Below are 27,449 nucleotides of genomic sequence, written 5' to 3' on the forward strand. Positions count from 1 at the left end.
CGCGGGAGACTGATCTCAAACCACGCCTTAACTTCGTCCCAAAATCTGGATGCATGTGAGCAGTGAATCAAAGCATGTTTTAGGTCTTCTCCCATCGCAAGACAGATTTTACATCTGTCAATTTCTGCTATGTGTCGTCTCTTCAGGGTGCACCCGTCGGGAAGAATTCCACGAAGGACACCCTCCACCAGAATACACGCACTTTGAGAACAACGTTGAGCTTCCATAAGGCATTCCACATCTGTTTATCATGCTCTGAGGTGCCGGTAGCCGATCCTTCCTCGAGAGCTAAATGCTCTTTCTGAGCCACAAGAATACGTTACGCCGATTTAACAGCGTAGTTGCCTGACTTCTCAAAAGCCCAAGCTAGTGAGTCCTCACCTCCATTCATACTGATAGGAATATTGAGGATGGCCTCCGCATCAGGTGCAATGAACGTGTCATGAACGAGTTGTTGCCTCCACATACCAATGTCTGCATCTATCAAATCCGCAACTCTGTCTACATTGGTATTGGCTGGCTTCAACAAGGGCTTCATGGAAATAGTGCCTGGTATCCATTTGTCATTCCATGCAGAGACAGAGGTACCATCACCAATTCGTTTTATTAAGCCAGCATCAAGAGCCTCTCTTCCCGCAATTATTGCCCGCCATGCTGCCGAAGCTGACCGGGGACATGTAGCTTGCATGAAATCCACATCAGGGAAATATCTACCTTTCAATACTCTTGCACACAAAGAGTCAGGTTTTGTCAAAAAACGCCACCCATGTTTTCCAAGTAGTGCAAGATTAAACAGATGCAAATCTCGGAATCCCATGCCTCCCTTACATTTTGGTGTCGCAAGTTCTTGCCAGGATACCCAGTGCATTGACTTCTTATCCAGAGAGCTGCTCCAAAAATATTTCGCCGTAGGAGAAGTCAGACTCTTACATACCCTTTTAGTGAATAAAAATGTACCCATCGGATACGTCGGAATTGCTTGCACAACAGATTTCAGCAATGTTTCTCTGCCCGCACATGCTAGAAGCTTCTTCAACCACCCTTGTATCCTTCCTCTGGCCTTCTCACTGATGTATTCAAAGGTGCCACTAGTTATACGCCCCACTGCAGTAGGGAGGCCAAGGTATCTCTCATTGAAAGCATCTACATGTATGTCCAGTATCCCCTTAAGGGAATTTTTCAAAGCTTCAGGTGTGTTAGTACTAAAGAATATAGCACTCTTATCCCGATTCACACTTTTTCCCGAAACAGTCCCATAAATCTGCAGAATCGCATTAAGACGAATTGCACTATCTTCATTTGCACTGATAAAAATCAAGCTATCGTCAGCAAACAGAAGATGGCTCACCCATGGGGACCTGTAGCTCACTCTTATCCCCCTGTCAATGTATCCCACATCATAGAATTTCAGTAACACTACTAGGGAAAAGGCTATACACAGAGGTATAGCAGTAGCGCTGGTTAAAATAGGGTGCTACTGCTACTTTGTAGTAGCGTGTTCCAGGAAAGCGCGCGATAGCTACAACTATAGCAGCAGCGCGTGTGTAGCAAACAGTGCTACCACTATAAATCCCACCGTGTTGGCGGCAGGCTAGGAATAGTAGTAGCGGTTCCGCACAAAGCGCGCTACCACTATGATCGTTGTTGCAGCGCGTTTCCTGCGTAGAGCGCTACTGCTAAGAAAGAAAAGAAAAATGAAAAAAAAATTAGAAAAGTAAATGAAAATGAAAGAAGTAGGAAACAGAGAAATGAAAAAAAGAAAATGTAAGGATAAGCAAAAGAAATAACTGCTTCCTATAGTAGTAGCGTGTTTTGCTAAAATGAGCTATAGCTAATTTAGCTATAGCGCGTTTCCGAAACAGTGCTACTGCTAGTTCGACTTAACCACCTCAAAATTTTACTAAGTCCTGCTTCCCCCCTCTCTCCCCCCTGTTCCCCTAACTCCTCCGTCGCCGCTGCCCGAGCCCGAGCCTGCCCTCACCGCCGGCGCCCGCCGCCCTCAACCTCACCACTGCCGCCGCCCGCCGCACACCCTCGACGCCGCCCCCGACCCCGACCTCGACGCCGCCCCCGACCTCGACGCCGCCCCCGACCCCGACTTTGACGCCGCCCTCCGCCGCGCGCCCGAGCCCCGAGCCCGACCTCGACGACGCCTGCCCCTCCCTTGCCGCAGGCACCCGAGGTGAGCACGCCTGCTCCTCCCCCTCCCCTACCTCTGTCTAGGGTTCTTCAAATTTTAGTTGCATCAAATTAGTTAGGGTTCATGTATGGGTGGAAATGAATCGGATGCGGATGTTTTCTTAGATGATGAATAAACACTATTGTAATGCATAACAAAACGAGTAAAATTTGACCACTTATTTCACTTTTAATTAAGTTGGATAATTGGAATATCCGCTACCACTTTCCACCCCTAGGTTCAACAAATTAGATGGTAATTAGGGCAGTAGTTCCTAGGTAGCTATGGCATTTAGCTATAAACAAAAAACAGAATTGTTTTTCTTTTCAAAGACTTGGTTAAACTAACTGTTGCTATGTAAACAAAAAACAAGATTGTTGTTATATGATATATGTCATTGATGTTCATTTGCATATTCCATTATTGTTGATTATATCTTTTCATTGAAGTGGCCATGTTATATGCAAATTCCTCAATAGTGTTTGCTCATGTTATATCTTTTCATTGAAGTGGTTCGATTGTGCCCAAGTGGCTTTGTTGTTTCCAGGGAATGAAGCCGACTGGCCTATGTTTTGCCGGAATGTTGATTCATTTCCGTTCTGGCAAATTTTAGGTTCTCGATTTGTTCACTTTTTAGCAAAAGGCATGCCGAAATTTTCCGTAAATTTTGGCATGACTTGTGCTACAAACTAGGACATATCGAGTGCCCGGGATTTGCCGCACCGAGAAGGAGTCAACGTTCCTGCAAAGCATAGGCCTTTTTTATGTCATTATTCATTTTATTTGGTATAGAATTAATTGACTAGATTTAATCGTAAGAACTAGGTACTAATTAGGTACTAGTTTATTTTTATTTATAATAAGTTTATTTTTAGTAAGAACTAGTTGAATTAATAGAACTAGTTGAATATGTCACATGTCTTGCTATTTTTTTAGTTAAAGCAATTATTCCCGCATCGACGTCGACGATGCCTATCCCGCATCCTCGTCGTCGTCGACTCGGCGGAGGACACCTGCTTGACCAGATGGGCCATGTCCAGTACTGGGCTCCGCCGGGCTGGTACTGGGAGGTGCTACCTACCGGGGGGCGCAGGTTGGTGAGGAGTCAACCCGTCGTTGACCCGAACCTTCTTTGGTGGCGGTCGCGTGGGCCAGTGACGGTCTAGAGGCTCGAGGACCCCGCGGAGGTGGTACGTCACCATGTCAGGGAGGAGAACGCGCATGTCCGTCGCTACTTGTTTGAGTTGGAGCATAGGTTCTCCAATACCTGGCAGGTTGTTTGGGCAGATGACCAGAGATATGATCCTGTGATGGTTCCTTCTCTTTGGGTCTACACCGCCCGCGCGGATACTTGTCATGCGCTAGGGTTTTAGTTGTATTAGTGATGTTATATGTATGATACTATTCGGGATGTATTAGTGATAATATTCGACGATGTACGGATGCATGAGATGATTTACTTTTGCTTATTGAATGCATGCTAATTTGAATACTTATTTATTTTACGATTTGGTTTTGCTTATTGAATGCTCATGTCAATATGAGTCCCATAAGATATTTTGAAATGTATATCTTGTGTTGCTCTAATAGGAAATATGGAGTGCACCGGATTTGTGTGTTGAGTATCCTGGTAGTTGCCTTCGATCGATTTTCAATTAATGTTTCAACTATGAACATAGGAAATGTCTGACAAAGAAAAGGATTTCGGTATTTGCGAATACTGCGAAGACAAGCGTGGCCTGTGCGACAGAATCTTCCTAGATGATGATAGGCGCTTCAGCATTGAGCTGGACGAGAACGTCGAAGTGGATACAGTAAGTCACAACGACAAGTCTTTTTTCGTAAGTAAGCATGACATCTGCTTCATTTGCTTCAACTTATAATTTAAATTTTCTACTATTCTACTAGCGTATCCCCTGCCATTGTCGGTGAGAACGACAGCTATGGGGTCACTGGGATCCCTTCTACGGTCGGCGGGCACGAGGTTGTGCAAAGAGCAGGTCTGACAGGAAGCACACGAGTCGTTTACCCAGGTTCGGGCCGCGAGGATGCGTAAATCCCTAATCCTGCTTTGGTGGATGTATTGAGTGTTCTTGAGCTGTCGAACTAGCTACGGTGGCTGCGTATTTCCAAAAAGCCGAATCCCTCTCCTGGTCGCCTCGGGCCTCCTTTTATAGGCAAAAAGGGGTTGCCAGAGTGGCACACAGGAGGTGGAAAGGTGTACAATGTGCGAGCTTATCGCCCGGCATTACGGGACAAAGCGCATTAAATGTGCTACTTAGGTGTCCATTAGCTTTATCGGGGATGGGAACGAGGCCCGTCCCGTCCGTCGCCGCTCCGCCTCGCTTCGACACGCGCCTAGGCCAGCGATGTGTGCAGTGCCATGTAGGCAGGCAGGCTGCTGAGGTGGCAGGGTGGCAGGGCCTTCACAAAGATCTGCATGCCACCACGGAGGTGCTTGCTGAGTTGGCCTGGAAGCCGCATGTTGCCACACAGGTGCCTGCCCAGCTGGTTGGGCTGGTAGCTGTATGCGAACGGCGGCGGAGTCTTGGCTGGCGCGGGCCTGGCAGTAGCCCTGCTGACGCCTTCGGCAAGGGTCTCGCCAGGGCCGTGGCAAGGGTCTTGCCGTGGCGTTGCAGTCGTCCCCGACAAGGCGCTTGTCGTGGGTCTTGTGAATTCCCTCGGCTAGGATCTCGCCAAGGGTCGCCGTCTTCTGATCCTCATCTGATCTTGTGCGTTCATGATCTTGACAAAGATCTGCATGCCACCACGGAGGTGCCTCCCGAGCCCTGGTTCCAATGTGATTGTTGACGGCGTTCGGAACCTTTGGGCTCAAGGGGTGCTCGCTCCGCTGGTGTTGGGCTAGTTCCCCCAGCAAGGCTTTTGTCGGGGCCGCGGAGGCCGCACCGGCAAGGGTCTTGCCGGGGGAGTCCACCTTGCCCCCTTTGGTCTTTGTGTTTCTGGCCTTGGCGTTGCCTTTGGTCGCCTTGTGCCGTCGGCTTCTCTCCGGCTTCCCTCCTCTGCCCTGCTTAGTGTGGCCGTGGGCGCGGCTCCAACTGTCCGTGCACAAGTAAAGGGGTAAAAAGGAGTGCCCCTACTTTTGTACACCGACAGGAGCCCCCGGCCTGGGTCACACATAAGCGCGACATGTTGTTGGGCCAGGCCCAAGACGGTGCGCGGGCAGTCGGGGCGGGATTTTACCGCAGTAATTTTTCGTCCGCTGCGCTTCTCCACGACCCGCGTTGAACGCGCGACGTGGAGGGTCGGGCGTGACGTGGGGGTCATGTGTGGGGCGGTTCCCGCACGCATGCGTCACATCGCAGTTAATGGGAAAAGAGGCGGCCCGCGCCTTCCCCGTAAAAAGGAATAACCGCGGGCGCGCTGCTCATTTACCCTCCGTGCTTTCCCAAATCTTGGAACCGCCATCCCCTTATCCTTCCTTTGCAAGCTTTCGCCTTTGCTCCTCGCCGCCGCATCTCCGTCGCCCTTCCTCCTTCGCCTCTCGCAGCCGCCATGGTGCCCAAAACCAGCAAAGGTAAGTGTTGAGGATATAGACCTGGGAGTCACCCGCCAGGAGGGCCGTGTTACACTAAGGGTCATTGCCAGAAGCCCGGAGCTAAGTTTCAAGATAATGGGCCAGAGATGGGCTGAGACCCGGCGATGGCTTATTGCCCATAGTTATCATCATTGTTATAGTAGACTTGTAGTGTAAGGCAAGTATTGTTTAGAGTCCGAGCCGGACACTCTTATGAGCCGGCCGGGACTCTAAGGGCCGCTGGGTGCCAACCTCCCTATAAAAAGGGACGACCCGGCAGCGGTTTAGGGGCAACAACAATCTGATCGAGAGTCGGGCATAGCTGTTTAGCTCCCTGGTTATCGAAACCCTGATTAATACCACCTCAACTGGACGTAGGCTTTTACCTTCACCGTAAGGGGCCGAACCAGTATAAACCCTCGTGTTCCTTGTCCCACTTAACCCCTTCAAGCTTCCCAATTGCGATGGCTCCACGACTAAGTCCTAACCCGAGGACATCTGCCGTGACAATTCCACGACAGTTGGCGCCCACCGTGGGGCTGGCGCACGGTGGATTTGAGTTCTTGAAGGGCAGCTTCGAAGGGCTCAAGGGATACGCTGTGGGCCGGATGACCAAGAGTCGTCGCGGCAAGCTCTACATCGACGATGCGGACTGGGGCCCCGACGCCGGCTCAGTGGAGTACGGGTACCGGGTCCCCTTCGGTGGAATTCATGTCTTCATCGGCAAGATTGGAGAGCCGGGCCCCGAGCCGGATCTCCGCGCCGGTCTCATCGAAACGGCTCAGCGCGCACGACCCGCCCGGGCCCGGCCTGCCTTAAAGCGCGCTTTTGTGGGATGCATCCACGGAGGGCCCTCTGATCCATCTAGTTCTGGGGATGAGGCGGCCGCCGGCTCTGACGGCGAGTCGGCCGCTGATGAGTCAAACTCGTTGTACCAACTTCAAGATGGCAGGCTCATGAGTTATTTCGATGGCAGCAGTATTCCGGACCTTTTTGAGCCGCCAAGTCAGGTTGGAGTTTTTATGGCTGGTGCGCAGCCTGTTCAGAACCCCGCTTCCGGATCGGAAAACCCGGTGCCTTCCCCGGCTCAGGTGCTGATGGATCTCACGGATATGATGACGGCCCTGTTAACCGCAACGGTCGACCCGGCGGATCAAGTTCAGCATGATGCGGCGGTGGCACAGCTAAAATTGGATCTGATAAAAGCTAAAGAGGACCTTGCAGCGGAAGGGATCAGACTGGCTGCGGAGCGGGCGGCTCTCGATGCCCGGACTCAGCTGATTCAGGCGCAGTCCTTCCAACTCACGATGGATCAGAACGCGGCCAATGAGGTCATGAGAAGGAGGCATCAAAAGGCTCAATCTTGACTCCCGCTAGTTTACGATCCGCGCAACCTCTTCAACACACCGGGTGCAGGGTCTAGTCACCCGCCGGGGGTCGTAGCACCCGGATCTGGACCCCTTATTCAACCACGAGTGATGGGGCCTCCCGCCCCGCCTCAGTATGTGCCAATACCCCCGGGCCATTATAATAACCCGCTGGAGAACATGGTCGCCGCAGCGGCACGGCTGGCGGCTCTGCCCGTTGATGGCGACTCTCCGACGGCTATTGAGACCCGCCGGGTCAGAGAACTCCTCCAGACAGCGCTGGCGCAGCAAGAGGCGTACTCCTACAGCCGGGATAGGATCCATTCAACCCCTCGTCCAGGGCAGAGCCCGAGTTACAGCCGGCACATGGTCTCGGCGACCGGCTCAAGTAATGTCCGACGCCATGACACGCCCCCTGGTCATGGCCCGGCTCATAATGGAGCCTTCTACGTAGCAGACCAAGCACGCCAGGAGGCGGAGCAGGCGCCTCAAGTGATGGCTTACCAGACCCCCCCCGGCTTATCCGACGATGTCCGTTGATGCGGGTATCCCTACTAGAACCGGGGGTGTCCCGTGTTTGATGCCAGCTATCCGTAATGAACGTCTACCCAAGGACTTCAAAGGACCTAGGAAGGTGCCTAACTATACAGCAGACTTACAGCCGGCAGCCTGGATCGAGAGTTATGAGATGGCTATGGAATTGCTGGAAGTCAGCGAGGCGGCCATGGCCAAATATTTCACCATGATGTTAGATGGAACTGCCCGCACGTGGTTGAAAGGGTTACCGCCGAACTCCATCGGGTCTTGGGCTGAGCTGAAAGCCCGGTTCATTCAAAACTTCAAAGATACCTGCAGGCAATCTATGTCAATCGTGGATCTGACTAACTGTAAGCAGCAGGAGGGTGAATCCACGACCCATTGGGTTCGCCAGGTCAAGGAGATCATACATTCATCGGATAAGATGGATGCCGGCTCTGCAGTCTTAATGTTGGAACAAAACTGTCGCTTTGTGCCCCTAAAGATGAAACTCGGGCGGCTTAAGCGTGACTGTACTGATATGGGTACACCGATGGCAGCTCTTGTCAAGTACGCCGATTCCGATGGTACCAAGGATCCCCCTTCAGATGATGAAAGGGCAGGGAAGGGAAAGAAGAACGGTAACGGCAAGGGTCCTCAGTTTAGCCCGGGGAACCAAGGAGGAGGCAAGCGCAAGGCCGATGGCAGCCTAGAGTTTGTAGCCAACACCAACTCTCAAGGTAATAACCAGCGACGCAAGGGGAGGCCCCCTCCCCGAGGCGGCGGGTCAGGACCTTCTCTGGAACAGCTGTTGAATGAACCTTGTCCGAGACACGGTTCTAGAGAGAAGCCAGCGACTCATCTGTGGAAGGATTGTGCTATCATGAAGGCCTTTAAAAACTACAATGGTCCGGGTGGCGGCTCAGGCGCCGGCGGCTTTCATGGCCCGGGCGGCGGGTCAAATTCCGGTCCTCAGAACGGTCAAGGGGGCTTTAATCAACAGTCTGGTCAGGGTCATCAACAGCAACAGGGGGGCTATCAGACCAACCCAAAGCAGCTTAGCGGTGGACAGTATCACGTGTTCACCACTAGTTTGTGCAAACGAGACGGGAAGCTTCACAAGAGGGCTGTTAATGCTGTTGAGCCGGCGGTTCCACGCTACTTACGGTGGTCGGAGCAGCCCATAGTGTGGAGTAGGGAGGATCACCCTCCCCGGGTGGATAACCCGGGCCACCTGGCCTTAGTGGTGGCTCCTCAAGTGGGAGGCTATAAGTTCACAAAGGTACTCATGGATGGAGGCAGCAGCATCAACATCCTCTATTATGAGACTTTCCGTCGTATGGGGCTAGTTGATAAGAACCTCAGCCAGTCAAATACTATCTTCCATGGTGTGGTACCCGGTAAATCGGCTTATCCAGTCGGCAAGATCGAACTGGAAGTGGCCTTCGGTGATGAGAACAACTACAGGGTGGAGAAGTTGACCTTTGAGGTGGTCAAGATAAGAAGTCCTTACCACGCCATATTTGGACGGCCGGCTTACGCCAAGTTCATGGCACGGCCGTGTTATGTGTACTTACAACTCAAGATGCCGGGTCACAACGGGACCATTACGGTTCACGGCAGCCGGAAAGTGGCTCTGGAGTGTGAGGAAGATGACGCGGCTTATGCAGAGTCTGTTTGTGCCACAGAAGAGTTGAAATTTTATAAAGACAATGTTGACCCAACAGATATGACCTCTCTGAAAAAGCCAACCACGGAGAATGAACCAGCAATGAAGTTTAAATCAGCTGATGAGACTAAACTTGTTGATTTTGTTCCAGGTGACTCGTCTCAGCAGTTCAGCATCAGTGCAAATCTGGACCCGAAATAGGAAGGCGTGCTCATCGAGTTCATCCATGAGAATAGGGACATCTTCGCATGGAAACCTTCTGACATGCCAGGTGTACCTAGAGAACTCGCTGAGCACACTCTCAATGTTGATCCAAAATTTAAGCCGGTCAGACAGTTCCTTCGACGGTTTAACGAAGAGAGGCGGAAGGCTATTGGTGAAGAAGTGGCCCGGCTTTTGGCGGCCGGGTTCATTGTTGAGGTTTTTCACCCAGAGTGGTTGGCTAACCCGGTGCTTGTACTTAAGAAGAACGGCACCTGGCGGATGTGTTGGACTACACGGACATGAACAAGGCGTGTCCGGCTGATCCTTTTGCTCTCCCCCGTATTGATCAGATCATTGATGCTACGGCAGGTTGTGCACGCTTAAGTTTCTTGGATGCCTATTCCGGGTATCATTAGATTAAGATGGCAGTTAAGGACCAGGAGAAGACGGCATTCATCACTCCCTTTGGAGCCTTCTGCTATGTCTCTATGCCCTTTGGGCTCAAGTGTGCGCAGGCGACTTACCAGCGTTGTGTACAGAATTGTCTCCATAAACAGATCGGGCGCAATGTTCACGCTTACGTGGACGATATTGTGGTTAAGTCCATCAAGGAGGAAACCCTGATAGATGACTTAAAGGAAACCTTCGATAATCTCCGGGTCTACAAGATGATGCTTAACCCGGCCAAATGTGTTTTTGGTGTTCCTGCGGGCAAGCTATTGGGCTTCTTGGTTTCTGACAGAGGAATTGAAGCTAACCCGGAGAAGATCAAAGCTATCACTTCTCTAGCTAAGCCGGCATGTATAAATGATGTTCAGCGTTTGGCAGGTCGCATCGCTGCTTTAAGCCGGTTCATAAGCCGCTTGGGTGAGAAGGCTATGCCCTTATATCAGTGGGTGAAGAAAACGGATAACTTTGTCTGGAATGATGCAGCTAATACCGCCTTCGAGGATTTGAAAAAGCAACTGGCAGAGCCCCCCGTCCTTGCTGCTCCGGTTGATAAGGAGCCCTTGCTACTGTATGTGGCGGCAAACACACGAGCCGTCAGTGTGGCTATGGTGGTGGAGCGTAAGGAGACGGGTAAGGAGCATCCGGTTCAGCGGCCGGTTTATTATGTCAGTGAGGTGCTTATTGAGTCCAAGCAGCGATACCCGCACTGGCAGAAGCTTGTATATGGTGTGTTCATGGCGAGCCGGAAACTCAAGCATTATTTTCAGGGTCATCCCATCACTGTGGTCAGTTCTGCCCCTCTTGGGGATATTATCCAGAACCGAGAGGCTACAGGGAGAATTGCTAAGTGGGCTATTGAGCTTGGGCCTCATGGCCTCAAATATGTGCCACGCACTGCTGTTAAGTCTCAGGCTTTGGTGGATTTTATTAATGATTGGACAGAGTCGCAAGTGCCTGAGCAGAAGCCGGATAACACCTATTGGACTATTCACTTTGATGGGTCCAGGCAGCTGGAGGGCTCGGGGGCTGGTGTTGTATTGGCTTCCCCTAGGGGTGACAAGTTCCAGTATGTGCTACAATTGATGTTTCCTTGCACTAACAATGCGGCTGAATACGAGGCCTTACTCCACGGTCTTCGGGTGGCTAAGGAGATGAGCTTAAGCCGGGTACGGTGCTTTGGGGACTCAGATTTGGTGGTTCAACAAGTATCAGGCACTTGGGATTCTAAGGATCCCCTCATGGCGGCTTATCGCCGCGAGGTTGATGCCATTGCTGGACACTTTCAGGGATATCAAGTGGAGCACATTGATCGCAGGAAGAACGAGGCGGCTGATGCTTTAAGCCGGCTCGGCTCTCAGCGAAAGCCGGTGCCGCCTAACACTTTCCTGGATGTCCTATATAACCCTTCGGTTAAGTTGCCTACAGAGGAGGACTTGGCTATCCCTGACCCGGAGGCACGACTGGTGGCGGCTCTTCATGTCATACCAGACTGGACAATGCCGTACTTGGTTTATATAACCCGGGGAGAGTTGCCTGAGGATGAAACTTTGGCCAGGCAAATAATCCGGCGGGCCAAGTCAATGATTGTTATCAACGGCGAGTTGCATCATCGCAGTGTTTCAGGGGTATTTCAGCGTTGTATTTCCCCTGAGGAAGGTCAAGAGATCTTGCGCGAGATCCATGAAGGGGATTGCGGCCATCATGCCGGCTCAAAATCCCTTGTGGCCAAGGCATTCCGTCATGGTTTTTATTGGTTGACGGCTCACGCTGATGCGGAGGACTTGGTCAGCAAGTGTGATGGTTGTCAGAGGTTCTCCCGACGGGCTCATGTGCCGGCTCAGGAATTGAGGATGATCCCGATCACTTGGCCCTTTGCAGTCTGGGGGCTTGATATGGTCGGGCCTTTTAAATGGTCCAAGGATAAGAAGACCCACCTCTTGGTGGCAGTGGACAAATTCACGAAGTGGGTGGAAGCTGAGCCAGTTAGCAAGTGTGATGCAGCCACGGCGGTTCAATTTATGAAAAAGGTGATCTTCCGCTTCAGCTTTCCGCACAGCATCATAACAGACAATGGCACTAATCTGTCCAAAGGCGCTATGGAGGAGTTTTGTCAACGAGAGCATATCCGGCTTGATGTTTCTTCAGTGGCTCATCCCCAGTCCAATGGTCAAGCTGAGAGAGCTAACCAGGAGATTCTGAAGGGCATCAAACCCCGGCTTTTGGTCCCTTTGCAACGGACGCCGGGTTGTTGGGTGGAGGAGTTGCCCTCCGTCTTATGGAGCATCAACACTACTCCTAACAGGTCTACTGGCTTCACGCCTTTCTTCATGGTTTATGGGGCAGAAGCGGTCCTCCCTAGCGACATCCGTCACCATTCACCTCGTGTGGCGGCTTATGTTGAGACGGACAATGAACAGGCGCGCCAAGTTGCTCTGGACTTGTTGGATGAACAGCGTGATGTGGCAGCAGCCCGTTCAGCGATTTACCAACAAGACCTGCGCCGTTATCATAGCCGCCGGGTCAAAATCCGGGTCTTCCAGGAAGGCGACCTTGTGCTCCGGCTCATCCAGGATCAAACAGATGCACACAAATTATCCCCACCTTGGGAAGGGCCCTTTGTGGTCAGTAAGAACTTGCACAACGGGTCATATTACCTCATTGATGTTCGGGAGCGTAAAGATTCGCGTAAATCTGAGGAGGAGACCCGTCGGCCGTGGAATATCGCTCAGCTTCGGCCTTATTACACTTGAGCTACCGGCTCTTGTGGTGTACATATTTATCTCAGACATATATATATATATTATGATAAGCAATAAAGCAGGACCTCTGTCCTTTTTTCTCCTCCAAATATACGTGTCATACTAATTTGAAAGGAGGATCCGGCTTATGATCGCATTTGAGTCTAGCCGTAAGCAGTAAGATCACTTGGGGGCTTCCTGTTCAAACATGGGTCGTATTCGAACCAAAGAGAACATAGCTGTCGATACCCATTTGATTGGCAAAGTGCCGAGCTCATTGGGAGGTTGCCTTTGGTCATATTTGAATCATAGTGTAACCCCTCTGAGAACCGACGTGGATCGTATTCGAATCAGTGTCGTTAAACAATTTTCAGAATCACTTGGGGGCTTCCTGTTCAAACATGGGTCGTATTCGAACCCAAGAGAACATAGCTGTCGGTACCCTCTTGATTGGCATCGCCACACCCATTGGGGGCTATATGATCGTATCCGAATCTTGGCTTAAACCCCTTTCGGGCCGGGTCTCTGGTCGTATTCGAACTGGAAGCCCCTAAGTTCCGATTTATCGCAAAGTCTACTCTGATTATGACAACGTGTGCATGGCCGGGTTTCGCTTGACCGGCTTAATTTTGGAGTTATCTTGTTAATTGAACATCCTGGATGTCATCAAGACAAGTCCATTAGAGTTAAGATACCAACCATGCTACCCGGGTCATTTAATCCGGAGGGTGGTAAGCCGTCTTGAGACTTGTGATTTACCTTTCTATGCAGATGCTTGAAGGTACTTTTTTAAAGGTTGAGAAGCACGAAGGATAATTATGACCCGGAGGAGCATCAAAAGAATGACTTCAAAGGATTTCAGCATTCATTACGTGCACGATGGCACGGCAGAGATAAATTGTTGCACTTATTCTATTACAAAAATCTTTCAAAGTTTCAAGGGTGGAGCGTTGTTTGGTGAGCCGCTAGCCGGTTTATGACGCCTGCTGAGTCGAAGTCCCCGGCTCATCTTCTGCTCTGGCTGATCCCAAGGCTTCGAAGGTCGACGACTTCCAGTTGATGCCGCTGAGAGCTTCGAACTGAGCTTCTTCGTCAATTAACCCGACCGGGTCAATCTCGGGGGCGTAAGTGTGTTGGCGAGCCGGAGGAATCAGACTAAGAGCTTCATAGCGAGGGGTTGGAATCCTCTGATTCTCCGCGTTGTACCCCGGCTGATACTTGGTTAAGACGGTGTCGTTCCCGATGATGGTGGCCACCGGGCGTACAGCCTTCACGCATGCCGCGAAATCCTTCTGGTCGAAGGTGGAGCCGTCTTCCTTCAGGCTGGGTTAACCCAGGGCGATGTCTGCCGGGTCTAGCTCCGGCAGGAAGGCGTTGGCCCGGCTCAGCGCGGCAATTGCTCCGGATCTTGCGGAGGCTCGACGTAGCTCTTGGATTCGCTGTGGCAAAACTGCGAGCCGGCGCAGGACTTCAGCCAGATGGCTTGGCACCTCATTGGATAGGGCCACCACAGCTAAGGCGCGCTGTGACCCGGTGTAGAGTTGTTCCACCAGGGTGTACACGGCCTTTAGCTTGGTGACCACGCTCTGGTTGAGGTTGGCACTCCTGGGACCTGTTTAATAAAGGTCAGGTAAGCCGGTGACAAGGGTGAATCGTAACATGTGCAGACTTGATGAAAGCCGGTGAGGCGACTTACCGAAGATAGCAGCCACCATTTGGGAAACCTGGTGCTTTAGACCGGAGAGCTCAGCGGTCTTCTCAGTGAGGGCCTTCTCCGCCTGTTCTGCCCGGGTCACCAGTGCGGCTTTCTCCTCAGCCCAGGCCTTCCGCTCAGCGTCGAATTCAGTCTTCAATTTCTCCTGAGCGGCGATGCTGGAGACAAACTTGGCATTCGCCTTCCGGGTCTCCATCTCTTGAGTTTTTAACCGGCTCTTGAGACCCGCAAGGTCCGACTCAAATTTCTTTCCAGTAGCCTGCATATATTTCCGGGTTATTAAACAGTCATTGTATAAGTCCCAAGCACTTTCCAAGCAAAGACACTTGGCACTTGGGGGCTAATGCATATTGAACGTGTCTATCTACGTACTGCTGGTTCAATTAAGTAAGCCGGACTCTAAGTCTACAACCTATGCCAAGAATAAGTTATAGACTTGGGGGCTAGCATGACAAGGATCACTATGCGGAAAGTAAGAAGACAGCAGAAGGTTACCTCAGATTTTTGTTGGATCTGATTGACCATGGTGATCTCCGCGTCCCGGCTCTTGTGAACCTGGCTGATGTAGCCAGAAACGAGCTCTCCAATGCTCAAATCGGGGTAGCCCGAGAGATCCAGATTCGCCCGGTGGGGTCGCAGCAGCTCTCCCTCCCCGGCTCAACACACTCCGTCCGGGTAATTACCACGTCCGGGTCGTTAGCCGGTGGGGTTGAGCCGGAGGCCTCCGGATTAGCTGACGCTTCGGTCGTTGTCTTGGTGGTCGGGGCAGGGGCTTCAGGCGCCGTATCCATGGGAATGGTGGCCTCGGAGGCGGCTGGCGGATCTTGAGCCGTCGTCTCCGGCTCAGGCAAGTCCGGCACTCCGGCTGACCTGGTCTTCTTTGCTCTTTTGGTGAGCTTTGCCTGGGCACTGAAAAGACAGAAGTGTTAGGCATACAAAGAGTAAATACAGACAGGTAATGTAAGGTGATTGTTATTACCTGGGTGCAGTTTTGAAGGCCGGCAGACTTGACTGCATGGAGTCACCAGAAGAAGGGGAGGTCTCCTGGTAATTGGAGTCAGAAGAATTAAGCGGTTGACGGATAACACCCGCCAACGGATGAAAAGGGTACAAGTGAGAAAAGACCTCGGTGCGACGTTTCCTTGTCGCGTCGGGTAACCCGGCAGAGAGGTCGGTGTCCTTGCGGGCCCGGGTGAGACGCCGGCTTTCGTGAACCTGCTGCTTCAAAAGAAATTGAGGGTCTTGATGAGCTAATGGATGAGAAAAGCTTACTTTCTGGGTTACCCTTCGGACTTTCAGCTGTGGCAAAGGCTCCGAGTCGGAGGGGAGTAATGTTACCTCTTCAATCACCGGGTTACTGGCGCCGGTGTCATCCTGTCAATAAGCAAAATGATGGTAAAGTGGACAGCAGCAAACAATAAATATGGCAAGAGTTTAAAAGTTTAAGGGTTACCTCTGACTCGGAGCTATCGCTTAATTGCAGCAGCTCCGAAGCAGTGGGTCTGTTTCCCTTTTTGCGAGGGGCGGCTCTCTTGGCGGCTTTCTTCGCCTTCCTGGCCTTCTTGGCCGCCTCATGGTCATACTTGACCTGCCAGAATTTATCATCAGCCTGAGAAATACAGTAATGAGTTCTTAGTAAGATGACAGGTAAAAAAAATGGAACGGTTAAAGTCAGCGGCTTACCGCTGGGGCTGGATTGGTCTTGCAGAACGGGGCTAGCCCGGTTTTTCCACAGTCTGCCAGGCTCTCGTTTAATAGAGCCTTGGTCTCTTCTTCGGCAACGTCTTCTGGAAGGTCGTTGCGACTGTGCCTCTGCGGGTCATCCTTTCGCCCGGTGTACTCACACATTAAGCCGGGGCGGCGGCTCAATGGGATCACCCGCCATGAGATCCAGACCCGGACCAGGTCTATTCCGTTCAGACCGTTGCCTAGCAGGGCCTTGATCTTATTGATCGTTGGAAGCAGAGGCTGGCGTTCCGCGGCAGTCAGCTTGTCGGATACCGGATGAGTCGGCTCCAGGCGCGTTGGGCGAAAGCCGGGTAGCGGGCTCTCATCAGCCGGGGACGTGTCTTGGCAGTAGAACCAAGTCATGTTCCAGTCCTTGGGGTGACTTGGCGGTTCTGCGTAAGGAAATAGACAGTCCCTGCGCCGTTGGATGGAGATGCCGCCTAACTCTAGACTTGGACCGTTTGCGCACTCGGTTTGGCGGTTCAAATAAAACAGCTCTCTGAAGAGCAGCAGACTCGGCTCTTCTCCAAGATATACTTCACAAAAAACTTGGAAGTTGCAGATGTTGGATATGGAATTGGGTCCTATATCCTGAGGCCGAAGGTCAAAGAAGTTGAGCACGTCCTGGAAGAATTTTGAGCCGGGCGGTGCGAAGCCCCGGCTCATATGGTCTGCAAAGATCACTACCTCCCCGTCCCTCGGCTGAGGTCTTTCTTCGGACGGGTCAGGGGCACGGTAGGACATCACTTCCTTCTTGGGCAGATATCCGGACTTAACAAAGTTGGCCAGGGTCTCTTCGGTGACGTTGGATTTCATCCAGTTGCAAGTGATGGGAGCCTTGGGAGGCATGGTGACGGTTGGTGGTCTATGAGGAAGAGAAAAGTGTCCGGGTTAATTATAAGCCGGGGATTATCATTCAAACTACAGTGACGGCTTATGAAGGGGACTAATGATATATATTGATATGGTGGGTTATCTAAGCTGTCGGGGCTTTCAGGTTAAGTTGGTCATCTACGGCTTACTGCAGTTAAGTCGGAGGATTTTACAGAGCATGGTTCTCTTTAAACCGGACATGTAAGCCGCCGAGATTCAATGGTTGCGTTTTTACTAAGTGTGGTAAACAGGTTTCACATACTACCGTAACTTTTTTGGATCAAAATAGTCGGAGCAGAGAAAATTTTCTAGACCTAAAAAACAGAGGCAGGAGAAGTTCTTGAGGTTGAACACAGTTCTTATGCAGTAAAAAAAGGATTTCTTGCAGATGAAATGAGTTCCAAACGTCTACCGCAGTGGTTTTACGCAAGGATAAAGATCAACCGACTACAGTTGTGATGAGGACTGCCGAGTTTCTGGGCAAAGGTGACGAACACGAAGAACGGGAGGAACCCTACCACAGATCTGTTCTAGCAAGGCAGAGAAGACTCACCGGAGTTGAGGAAGAGCGAAGGTCGCCGCCGTTATCTGGTCCGGGTCAGGGTGATGCAGCGGCCGGGTCGATGAAGATCAGGGGCGCGACGGCGGCGGCGGCGGCAGAAGCTCGGGCAGAGGAACGACAGCGCGAGGAAGAAGAAGGAGAGCATGAGAAGAGAGTGCCGGGCCGGCCTATTTATAAGGTAAGTCATAAGTGGGCGCGAGATTCAAGGAGACCACGGCGTGGTTATCTCCCCCTCACGGCGCCTCGATTTTCGCAAAGACAGTAAAAGCAGAGATCCGTTGCAGATCTGGCGGAGTAAAAAAACGGACTTAGTGGAGGATGACGTCACGGCGGATTATCCGGAGTCCGGAGAATGACGTCACTCCGGGTTATGGCCTTCACACGAACGGTAAGCCGGAGATTTTTCTGTCGGCAGAGTTGAAGATTGACACGAGCCGGCTCAAGTCAATCTGGGGCCTAATGTTGAGGATATAGACCTGGGAGTCACCCGCCAGGAGGGCCGGGTTACACTAAGGGTCATTGCCAGAAGCCCGGAGCTAAGTTTCAAGATAATGGGCCAGAGATGGGCTGAGACCCGGCGATGGCTTATAGCCCATAGTTATCATCATTGTTATAGTAGACTTGTAGTGTAAGGCAAGTATTGTTTAGAGTCCGAGCCGGACACTCTTATGAGCCGGCCGGGACTCTAAGGGCCGCTGGGTGCCAACCTCCCTATAAAAAGGGACGACCCGGTAGCGGTTTAGGGGCGACAACAATCTGATCGAGAGCCGGGCATAGCTGTTTAGCTCCCTGGTTATCGAAACCCTGATTAATACCACCTCAACTGGACGTAGGCTTTTACCTTCACCGTAAGGGGCCGAACCAGTATAAACCCTCATGTTCCTTGTCCCACTTAACCCCTTCAAGCTTCCCAATTGCGATGGCTCCACGACTAAGTCCTAACCCGAGGACATCTGCCGTGACAATTCCACGACAGTAAGGGAGTGGCCAAGGACGCTGGGGAGAAGGAGCAACCGGAGAGTGAGTTGGCGGTGCGGCGGACGCAGCACGCCTACTTCCCGTTGATGGTCGACGCGGTCAAACTCCGGAACTACTTCAAGTGCCTGTGGGGGTGCAAGACGGGAAGCGAGACGACGGGGCATCCGGCCAGGCGCGTCATCCCCGCCGCCTTCGCCGAAGCTGGCCCAGATCGGTACCCATTCTTCGTCGACTACTTTTCTTGCGGCCTCTACCCCCCTTCTTTGATTTCTTCAGCGACATCATGCACACCTATGGCTTCCGCCTTCTGGATTTTACTCCGAATGCCGTGGCGTGCATGTCCCTTTTCGCTCATCTTTATGAGGGCTTCGCCGGAGTGCATCCCAACACGGCGCTCTTCCGCCACTACTTCTTCCCTCGTATCCAAAAGGGGGCGCCATTTCCGGTTGTGTCGCCTGGATCCCAAGGACCCATGAGAAGAGGACATATCCGGACGGCGCCCAGAAGGAGAGGTGGGAGGAGTGGCGGGGCCGGTGGTGCTGGATTGAAGAGAAGGATCCGCCGGACTTTTGCCGGGTCCGCCAAGCACCGCCGGTCCGCAGGAGCGACTGGAGCGATGTCGACGTCAACGACAAGAAGCTCACGGCCGCCACCACCAGGATTGTTGGTCTCACCGAGGCCGGGCTCACCCTTGAGATGATCGGGGCGGATTTCATCCGCCGCCGAATCGCTCCGCTGCACAACAAGGGGAGGCTGGCCTAGCTCTTCATGAACGCCGCCGACATCATGAGGCTCCGCCCCGGCTTGGACCACAACCTCACGGTGATGGGGCACGTCCACTTCTGCCAGCGGCTCTTCCAGCTCGACGTGAACCGCGACGGCGAGGTCGAGCGGTCCGGCAAGGCTGCGAAGGCCGCCGCGAAGGCCGGCAAGGCCACCAGGGGGCCTTGTTTAAGTTGCCGGCGGGGATGGTGTCAGGACCCCGATTCCAAGTCACACCGATCTAGCCTGTAACACCTCATATAACATTGCGGCCTCACGCACGGTACTCCCTCGGGTGTCGCCTTACCATGGCCCGGGACCGTTTGCGCCTTTTGGCTCACGTATATGATAATGTCGCTAGCATCCATATGACAGAGAACCCGGGCCGACATGGCTAGTCGTGAACCCAAAGCGGCACTAACGTATGGGGACAGGCATACATGAATCAACATCGAACGTGTCGGTCAGCAGCGTGTGAATCCGGGCTGTAGCACTGGGCTAACAGGACTCCGGGAACCCGGGCTGTAGCAGGCTAGACAGGACTCCGGATGTCACCGCGTGACATTTCCCCGAAGGGACAGACACAGGAACGATATGACTCACATGCCGGCCAGTCAAGTGTCCAGAGCAGTAGTGCTGGGCTAGCAGGACTCCGGTGAACCGGGCTGTAGCGGACTACTATGGCTCAAGGAGGCACTAGACTACATTTCCCCATAAGAGAGGCTGCTAAAGGTAAACAACTAGATTGTCGGATCCCACACATACCAAGCATTTCAAACATACACACAATATGCTCGATATGTGCAAATACAACATGGCATCACAACAAAACTCTACAACTCAAGTACTTTATTTAAAGGGCTCCGGAGAGCCTTACATAACTTGTTCATACAGATAGGGGTCACATGACCCGACACTCAAGTCATACAATCATACAAGCACATGCGGAAGCAAACTGTCTGGGTACAGACACTAGAAAGAAAGAAGGCTTGACGAAGCCTGTCTATCTACATAGGCCCTTCACAAGCCTAGATCACCACCTGGGTGGCGCGTCACTCGTCGTCGTCGAGTTCTACGTAGAACCCGTCAGAAGGGGCGGTGTTGTCGTCTGAAAACAGTAATTAAAGCAACATGAGTACAAAGGTACTCAGCAAGTCTTACAACAGATCCTACTATACATGCTCATTCTCAAGGAGGTAGTGGGGTTATTGCAGCAAGCCAGCTTTGACTCTTGGCTAAGCTATCCTACGATACACCACTTGTGAAATAGTTTTCGCACACGAGTCCACTAATCACCATCTCAATACTCCACCGTGGATCCTCCCTCGTCATCCAACGAGAGGGCCATCCGCGGTACTCACACTTATCTTGAGGCTTTTAGTAGTATCCATTTACTTGTCTATGAACTGCATAAGCGACCAAGTAGTCCTTTACCGCGGACGCGGCTATTCGAATAGTTTCATACCCTGCAGGGGTGTACTTCGTCACACACGCTCTCACCACTTATCGTCGCTACACGACGTGTAGTCGGCAACCTTCAAGCGGAAGCCCAACGTGGGTGTCGGCCACAGCCTACCTAAACACTCGAGTCTCTAGTCCAGGTTTATCGCCTATTTAGGTTCCATCCGCAGGGAGTCCGACCGAGGTTTCCACATACGGCCCCAAACGATGTGTGCAGGGTTCCCGGACACCAAACGGGCGACTCGGTACACCGTGCCACGAGCCTACCGCATCACAGCCCACCCCTTGGTCAGCGCTGTCCACGGCCTCCAGCTTACTACAAACACCAGAAACTACGTGCAACTCCTGGACAGAGGACAAGGGTGAATAAGAAGCCGAGGGGGTCCATTGGTTTCGGGCCCAATGTGTGGTAGTAGCTGAATCTTAACTCACGCATACAGATCTCAGTTCTTAGGGACGGTCTCAATGAAACAACCCACCATGTACTCCTACATGGCCTCCCATCGATACCTTTACCAAATCGTATTCAACACTTTACTCTCTTTACCGACACACACCCTTTCACTCTAGTTCATCACCCTGATGAGCCAGACCTGACACAACTCTAAGCATAGCAAGCATAGCATTGTAGGAACACAACAAGGCTCAATCAACTCCTACACATGCTAGTGGGTTTCATCTAGTTACTGTGGCAATGACAGGTCATGCAAAGGAAAGTGGGTTCAACTACCGCAACACACAGCAGTTTGAATCGCGTTGTCTTAATGCAGTAAACGAGAGCAGAAGCGAGAAGATGGGTTTGTATCGAAATGATCAATGGGTTGCTTGCCTGACAAAGTGGTGGTGGGATACTGCCCTTCAGTTGGATACTCGTGAATATCCTCGGAGGCAGGACCTACCACAATGAACACATCGGAACACAATCAACACCAAGCAAGTGCAACAATATGATGCATGCATGGGACATGGCAAAAATGGATGTATTGGGCTGATGCAACTAAGGCCAGAAGGGTTTGGACTAATTTGAATCAAAGATTCAAATTCCAAGTTCATAAATGGCCCATGTTAGTGCTTTATCTTGTTCTGTATAAAACAGTAGGTTAACTTACTTAATCATGCATGAAACCAGTGCAGATGGATAGAATGGATTTTTCTGATCATTTTTCATATATAAATCTTTTCATTCTGAGCTATAGATTATTTTCTATGATTTTTTGAAGTTTGTGATAATTTCTGGAATTTCCAATATAAGAATAATTCTAGTAAAAGCTTTACTGCGTCAGCCTGACGTCAATGTGACGTCAGCAGGTCAACGGGGTCGTCCAGGTCAAACCTGACGTGTGGGTCCCCTATGTCAGTGACACTGTTAGGTAACTAGTTAATTAGGATTAGTTTTAACTCTAACTCAGATTAGTTAGCAGGCGGGCCCCACTCGTCAGTGACCCTGGGGGGTTTGACCTGTGGTCAAACCACGTTGACTCGCCGGCGTTTAGCCGCCGGCGACGTCCAGACGCGGCGGTGGAGTGCGGGATCCCCCCTCCGGCGACCAAAAGGACGGCGGAGAGTACCTACGTGTAGCTGGGGGCGAACCGCGTCGACTGGTGGTGGTAGGGGAGCTCGGGGTCGCCGGAATCGACGCCGGCGACGAGCCGGGCGGCTGCCGGGTACGGGCGTAGTCGAAACCGTAGCTAGAGAGCACGGCGAGGGGCAAGCGATGGCGCTACGGGTTCCTGGCGTTGCGGTGAGGCTAATGGCTACGGTGGTGTGGCCATTGGATGGCCGGAGCCTCGTCGGCGACGAGCTCGTGCGGCGGCGCGTTCGGGTGAGCTTCGTGCGGTGGCTACAACGCTCGAGAGAGAGAGGAGACGATGGGAAGGTGGCCATGCTCACGGCGGTTGCGACGGAGCAGACGGCGAGGTCGGAGACGAGCTGTAGCAGTGGCGACGGCGGAGGGGATCTCCGACGGTGAGCGGCGAAGGCGAGGTCGGTGACGGAGCTTCGGGGCAAACGAGCGCTCGGGGCTCGGCTTGCTCGAAGGAGTGGGCGACGGCGGTGCTGTAGGACACGTTAGTACGGTGCGAGGTCGACGGTGGCCGCGGTTACTCCGGTGAGGTGGCTGCGGCGGCGTCGGCCATGGTGGGGAGAAGGCGAGGGAGAGGCGATGGGGGGGGGGAATGGCAATGTCCAGGGGCTCGGGGCGCGTCGAGAGAGGTCGGCCAGCTCATCCGCGGCGAGGGCGGCAAGCTGCTGGCGCCGTGGCGAGCTCACGCTCGCCGGCGTCAGCTCTCTGCCTGCTCTGGCGAGAGCAGGCAGCTGACTGGCGCGGGCCAGCACAGTGCTGGGCCGCTAGGTGGGCTGCCAGGTAAGTTTTCTGCCTTCTGTTCTTTTCTCTTTTTTTATTTATTTCTGTACTGTGTTTTGAAATAGTAAAAATACTATTTCATTTGGAAAAATCCTGGAAATATTCTGAGGCACCTTTGAGATTATTCCCAACAGCCTAAAAATACCTTCAAGATTATTTGGGCATTTAAAAATATTTATAGCATTTAAAATGCCCGAATGCAAATACTTATGGCTTGTGCAAAAATCCAAGATGGCCTCCAAAAATATGAAACCATTTTTTCGCAGAGGTTTTAACCAAGACCAAAGGTGGTGAACAGTTATGGAGGGCATTTCAGGTTCATTGGAAATTTTTTAGTAAACCCTAGTTGTTCCAGGGGGGTGCTGGGGGTTTTCTGGCATCCCCATTTCAGGTTTCTGTGAAATGTAGACATGATGCAACACTCTAATGCATGAACTAACCAGGATGTGACAGATGGTCCCGCTGAGCAACAACTCGCATCGAAACGACATCATCGCCATGATGCCGGAGTTCAACGCGCACGGCTTCATCCCAAATTGGGCCGAGCTGGCGGAGGGTCAGGTGCAGGAGTTTTTTGACACCTTGGAGGAGAAATACGTCAGCGCCGAGCCGCGGCTCGTCTAGGACACCACCCAGGCAGAGCTGGACTACATCGCTGCCAGGGTGGCAGAGGCGGAGCTTGCCAGGGAGGCCGGGAGCGCCGGCGGCGTGGAGGACAAGGCCGCGGCGGAGGCAGAGGAAAAGGAGCTCGCCCAGTGGGCGCAGTCCGCTGGGGAAGCCAGCAGCACCGGCACCAGGGCCCCTCTCGTCGAAGATGTGGTCGACGAGTCGTCGTCGGAGGAGGCCGAGGCTGTCCACCCTCCGGTCTTGGGGAGAGGGCGAGTCTTGCGGTGGGCCACCTCTGGCGAGCCGGTCCGGCCTGTTGGGGAATGTAGTAATTTCAAAAAAATTCCTACGCACACGCAAGATCATGGTGATGCATCGCAACGAGAGGGGAGAGTGTTGTCCACGTACCCTCGTAGACCGACAGCGGAAGCGTTATCACAACGCGGTTGATGTAGTCGTACGTCTTCACGATCCGACCGATCAAGTACCGAACGCACGGCACCTCCGAGTTCTACACACGTTCAGCTCGATGACGTCCCTCGAACTCCGATCCAGCCGAGTGTTGAGGGAGAGTTTCGTCAGCAGGACGGCGTGGTGACGATGATGATGTTCTACCGACGCAGGGCTTCGCCTAAGCTCCACAATGATATTATCGAGGTGTAATTTGGTGGAGGGGGGCACCGCACACGGCTAAAAGATCTCAAGGATCAATTGTTATGTCTCTGGGGTGCCCCCCTGCCCCCGTATATAAAGGAGCAAGGGAGGAGGAGGCCGGCCCTAGGAGGGGGCGCACCAAGTGTGGAGTCCTACTAGGACTCCCTAGTCCTAGTAGGATTCCACCTCCCATATGGAATAGGAAAAGAGGAAGGGAAAAAGAGAAGGAAGGAAGGGGGCGCCCCCCTTCCCTAGTCCAATTCGGGCCAGACCAAGGGGAGGGGTGCGGCCACCCTGGAGGCCCTTTTTCTTCTTTCCCGTATGGCTCAATAAGGCCCAATACGTATTCCCGTAACTCTCCGGTACTCCGAAAAATACCCGAATCACTCGGAACCTTTCCGAAGTCCGAATATAGTCGTCCAATATATCGATCTTTATGTCTCGACCATTTCGAGACTCCTCGTCATGTCCCCGATCTCATCCGGGACTCCGAACTCCTTCGGTACATCAACATACATAAACTCATAATAAAACTGTCATCGTAACTTTAAGCGTGCGGACCCTACGGGTTCGAGAACTATGTAGACATGACCGAGACACGTCTCCGGTCAATAACCAATAGCGGGACCTGGATGCCCATATTGGCTCCCACATATTCTACGAAGATCTTTATCGGTCAGACCGCATAACAACATACGTTGTTCCCTTTGTCATCAGTATGTTACTTGCCCGAGATTCGATCGTCGGTATCTCGATACCTAGTTCAATCTCGTTACCGGCAAGTCTCTTTACTCGTTCCGTAACACATAATCCCGCAACTAACTTATTAGTCACAATGCTTGCAAGGCTTATAGTGATGTGCATTACCGAGTGGGCCCAGAGATACCTCTCCGACAATCGGAGTGACAAATCCTAATCTCGAAATACGCCAACCCAACAAGTACCTTTGGAGACACCTGTAGAGCACCTTTATAAACACCCATTTACGTTGTGACGTTTGGTAGCACACAAAGTGTTCCTCCGGTAAACGGAAGTTGCATAATCTCATAGTCAGAGGAACATGTATAAGTCATGAAGAAAGCAAAAGCAACATACTAAACGATCGGGTGCTAAGCTAACGGAATGGGTCAAGTCAATCACGTCATTCTCCTAATGAGGTGATCTCGTTAATCAAATGAAAACTTATGTCTATGGCTAGGAAACATAACCATCTTTGATTAACGAGCTAGTCAAGTAGAGGCATACTAGTGACATTCTGTTTGTCTATGTATTCACACATGTAATGTTTCCGGTTAATACAATTCTAGCATGAATAATAAACATTTATCATGATATAAGGAAATAAATAATAACTTTATTATTGCCTCTAGGGCATATTTCCTTCAGTCTCCCACTTGCACTAGAGTCAATAATCTAGTTCACATCGCCATGTGATTTAACATGAATAGTTCACATCACCATGTGATTAACACCCATGGTTCACATCGTCATGTGACCATCACCCAAAGGGTTTACTAGAGTCAGTAATCTAGCTCACATCGCTATGTGATTAACACCCAAAGAGTACTAAGGTGTGATCATGTTTTGCTTGTGAGATAATTTTAGTCAACGGGTATGTCACATTCAGATCCGTAAGTATTTTGCAAATTTCTATGTCTACAATGCTCTGCATGGAGCTAGTCTAGCTAATTGCTCCCACTTTCAATATGTATCTAGACCGAGACTTAGAGTCATCTAGATTAGTGTCAAAACATGCGTCGACGTAACCTTTTACGACGAGCCTTTTGTCACTTCCATAATCGAGAAACATATCCTTATTCCAGTAAGGATAATTTTGACCGCTGTCCAGTGATCTACTCCTAGATCACTATTGTACTCCCTTGCCAAAATCAGTGTAGGGTATACAATAGATCTGGTACACAACATGGCATACTTTATAGAACCTATGGCCACGGCATAGGGAATGACTTTCATTCTCTTTCTATCTTTTGCCGTGGTCGGGCTTTGAGTCTTTACTCAATTTCACACCTTGTAACACAGGCAAGAACTCTTTCTTTGACTGTTCTATTTTGAACTACTTCAAAATCTTGTTAAGGTATGTACTCATTGAAAAACTTATCAAGCGTCTTCATCTATCTCTATAGATCTTGATGCTCAATATGTAAGCAGCTTCACCGAGGTCTATCTTTGAAAAACTCCTTTCAAACACTCCTTTATGCTTTGCAGAATAATTCTACATTATTTCCGATCAACAATATGTCATTCACATATACTTATCAGAAATGCTGTAGTGCTCCCACTCACTTTCTTGTAAATACAGGCTTCACCGCAAGTCTGTATACAACTATATGCTTTGATCAACTTATCAAAGCGTATATTCCAACTCCGAGATGCTTGCACCAGTCCATTGATGGATCGCTGGAGCTTGCATATTTTGTTAGCACCTTTAGGATTGACAAAACCTTCTGGTTGTATCATATACAACTCTTCTTTAATAAATCCATCAAGGAATGCAGTTTTGTTTATCCCTTTGCCAGATTTCATAAAATGCGGCAATTGCTAACATGATTCGGACAGACTTAAGCATAGATACGAGTGAGAAACTCTCATCGTAGTCAACATCTTGAACTTGTCGAAAACCTTTTTGCGACAATTCTAGCTTTGTAGATAGTGATACTACTATCAGCGTCCGTCTTCCTCTTGACAATCCATTTATTCTCAATTGCTTGCCGATCATCGGGCAAGTCAACCAAAGTCCACACTTTGTTCTCATACATGGATCTCATCTCAGATTTCATGGCCTCAAGCCATTTTGCGGAATCTGGGCTCACCATCGCTTCTTCATAGTTCGTAGGTTTGTCATGGTCTAGTAACATAACCTCAAGAACAGGATTACCGTACCACTCTGGTGCGGATCTTACTCTGGTTTACCTACGAGATTTGGTAGTAACTTGATCTGAAGTTACATGATCATCATCATTAACTTCCTCACTAATTGGTGTAGAAGTCACAGGAACAGATTTCTGTGATCCAATAAGGGAGCAGGTATAGTTACCTCATCAAGTTCTACTTTCCTCCCACTCACATCTTT

Source organism: Aegilops tauschii, chromosome 3 (genome assembly GCF_002575655.3).
Source record: "Aegilops tauschii subsp. strangulata cultivar AL8/78 chromosome 3, Aet v6.0, whole genome shotgun sequence".
NCBI classification, from domain to species: Eukaryota; Viridiplantae; Streptophyta; class Magnoliopsida; order Poales; family Poaceae; genus Aegilops; species Aegilops tauschii.